At 36.8% G+C, this 3,348-nt stretch overlaps 1 long non-coding RNA gene across 4 annotated transcripts; it reads right to left on the bottom strand.

Annotated features, from left to right (window-relative positions):
* Positions 1–386: 386 nt before the first annotated feature.
* LOC106292999 lies at positions 387–2,145 on the bottom strand. Of its 4 annotated transcripts, none has more exons than XR_001260304.1 (5): positions 1,863–2,145; positions 1,324–1,798; positions 1,191–1,235; positions 876–1,027; positions 387–743 (listed from the first exon to the last, which is right to left on the bottom strand). It is a non-coding gene; the product is annotated as an uncharacterized LOC106292999 (long non-coding RNA). The 4 variants fall into 4 exon arrangements; XR_001260306.1 differs by having other exon boundaries at positions 1,324–1,779; XR_001260307.1 differs by having other exon boundaries at positions 1,324–1,755.
* Positions 2,146–3,348: the final 1,203 nt, after the last annotated feature.

The raw sequence follows: 3,348 nt of genomic DNA, 5'->3' as shown, positions 1-3,348 counted from the left end.
ACACATATTTTATCAGCAAATATTCTCCAGCTAAAGAATTATTTGTTACAGATAGAAACAAAAGCCATTTTCTATCATCAACCTCAAGAACCTGACTCATCTCTATCTTACACTTAATCACTTTCCGGGTCCATTACCAGCGATTTTCCATGAGTTAAAGAATCTTAAGGTTCTTGATATTTAAAAAACTCAAGGGAAGCATCGCAGCTTCTCTTTCAAGTTTGGCCAGACTTAAGAGTCTTGAACCCTGCAAACAACTTCTCAGGGGAAATTCCTCATGGTGATCTTCCAAACCTGAAGTAAATAGTTATCCAATGATAGCTACGTCTGCATCACAACACTTGATTAATCTTTCTATTCTTCATCCAGAATAAAACCAAGGCAAAAGAAAAATAAAATATTACGGTGGAAGCAGTTAAATTAACTTCGATGCAGATTAATGTTCACAGCATGATTTTACTTTTTAGATTAATGTTCACAACATGATTTTACTTTTTACCTGCACTCACCTCTCTCCCTCTCTCTCTCTCCCTCTCTCCCTCACTCACTCGCATGTCTTTTCATTTTCTTTTTGGCCTCACTCCTTCCATTTTTATTCTTCAAGATGTAGTGGCCACAGATCACTCTGCTCTAGTTCATACCGCTACTCAACTTAAGGTATTCAAAAAATCCGACTACAACACTTTATCCCATTGGTATCCTCGTTTCAGGGGGACTATCTCTGGCCACACTTGCGGTTGAATCTGTATAAATGCAATGAATGGAGCCCATTAGAGACTTCAAAATGAATAAATTTAAACTATGAATATCCATCAGCAAGATCTAAACAGGAACGGTAACAGCCATAGGATCGAAGCAAATACTCTTTTGTTTACCTGAAAGAACGGGACGTACAGAGCCTCTGCAGCGGTCGGTCTGTTGCATGGGTCCCAGAGAAGAGCCACTGATAAAGTACCACTCAAACTGATACTAACCAACTTTTAATGTGTATACATAGGATTGTAGAAGTACTTCAGATGCCCTTTACCTGTCAGCACAAAGCTTTTAGAGTCAGTAGGGCAGCAACGGTCTGCCGACTAATAAAATTATGGGTCACTGAAGTAGAAATATAGACGCATATATTGATATACTAAAAGAGACATTGCGATAGAAAAAGGGAATCAAATCTTTATCAGCGTATAACAACATACTCGATCAATGTGAACTCGGATTAACTTCTCCTGCCAGTTCAAAATCTGAAATGATTATTATGGGGTTAGAGAAACAGATCTTTTGCAACAACCAACACAAGCATAAACATAGATTGGTGACAAACAACTTAACCATGATTGTTAGAGAGAGATGGTGGCCAAAATAAACACTGTCAATCTTCATAGTGGATGTTTGAAGCTTTGTATCGATTGACACCTCAAGGCTACCAATCAACTGGCTACGATCGTGTTGGAGCTAACCACGTTGATGCATCTAATAATCACCTTCAACATTGTGATATCCCACATACACGTCTCCGTTAAGTTTTTATTGCTTCCAGCTTAATCATGCTTGCTTCTCTTGGGTCCAACAATCTCTCTCGAAACATGATCACAAACACAAAATCAACATCTCAAGAGAATATCTTGGACTAAACTATCACGAATCCATAAAGAAGATCACTTTTTTATAGTCAGAGGCAAGAGAAAAAGATTGTGTAATAAAAAACCTTTGAATTGGAAGTTGTAAGAATCAAAGAAGTTGGAGTCTCCTTGCCATTATCAGCTGAGATCAACTTTGTTTCAATGTCTGAACTCGATCAAAATTTCTATAAAAAAATGTGTTAAAAAAGTAGGAAGTGTGAGGATGGTGATCAGGGTATGAAGGCTGACATTTTTATAGGTGGAGATCCACCACCTCTAAGAGAGCATTGAATGAGACATCGTGCTTGATGGAGTTAAGAAGTTTCTTAAAGGGGATGAATCAAGAAATCTCGTAACGTCACCGATAAGAACCAAAGACGAAACGACAAATCGAAGCTTGACAGAGAGCTTCTTCGCAACGATTCGTCTCACTCGCATTCATTGTTGCTGGAACTTATCAAAGCTTCGAGGAAATACGACGAACCCTAGGAACGACGCATCGTGAAGAAGATAGAAGGACGAAAGAGCCAATTTTTAACGGGCCAAAACCTTTCCTGTATGAGCCCAATAGAAGTCACGAATCAAAAACAAATTAAAGAAGAGACACGTGTCACATCCGTGTGTGATGTGGCAAAAAAAAACAACTTCCCATTGGTCGATTTCCTTTGGGACGTGGACATGCTAAAATTTCAGGATATCTAGCTTTTAGTATTGTAATGTTTTTAAACCCGATCCGTACACTGAACCGAACGACTTATCGGATTGCTGGGTCACTGGGTCGACCGCGGGTGAACCGCGGGTTAATAAATGAATTAATTTTAATGTTTAAAAACATTTAGAAAATACTTAAATTTAGTTTTTATATTTTTATTTTCATTTGACATACAAAATATCAAAAAAATAGTTTAGACTATTTAAAATGTTCTCGAACAAGGTAAGAGTTATGACATCTAAAAAAATCAAGATATAAAATTTATAAATATTTAAATGTCTAATGTGAATAATAAATTAAACTTCAAATGTAAAATAAACCAAAATTAAAAGATCATTGTAATAAATTGTCAATAATAGAAATAATCTAACATCAAAACAGATCAACTAAGTTTGATTCTTTCTACAATCGTTCACTTCATTTTCTTCATGTGGCATAGTGAGATCTTCATCAAAATCTGAAAATCGCAAATATAAAACTGAAAAGGAAAAACTTAACTTTTTTTTTTGCCAGCACCTAATTCTTAATTGGAAATTTAGAATATAAAAAATAATCTAAAAAATTAATTAAAAACTAAAAAAAGAAGTAAAAGTTATTTATTGGTTCAACCGGTGGTTCAACCGGTATCGGGTTCCGGTTTTTACTGTGTTTTTGCGGATTTTTGCGGGTTTCTAAATATTGGATTTTTTACAAAACCCAAACCGGATTTTTTCTGGGTCATCGAGTTTACCGGTTTAACCGCGGGTCCGGGTTGTTAAGATGAGGAGTAGTTATGGAGTGTTGAAGTTACTTGGGTGGAGAAAGTTACCACAGTAAATATTAGTTACTGTGGTAAAAAAGGTTAAAAGGGAGTTACCTTAGTGAAAGGAGTAACTTGAGAGTGAAATGGGTAAAGGGAAACTTACCAGGAAGAGAGGAGTGTGCGCTGAGGTTAGGATCAGGTTGTGGATAAGATGGAGAGCCTTGACAGGCTGTGACAGGCTGGAAAGGCAAAGCATCTCAGTCCAAGATGCCTCACACACG

The sequence above is a fragment of the Brassica oleracea genome, chromosome C5 (assembly GCF_000695525.1).
Source record: "Brassica oleracea var. oleracea cultivar TO1000 chromosome C5, BOL, whole genome shotgun sequence".
NCBI classification, from domain to species: domain Eukaryota; kingdom Viridiplantae; phylum Streptophyta; class Magnoliopsida; order Brassicales; family Brassicaceae; genus Brassica; species Brassica oleracea.
The sequence above is the reverse complement of the archived record's forward strand: the minus strand, read 5'-3'. Positions and strand labels throughout refer to the sequence as shown.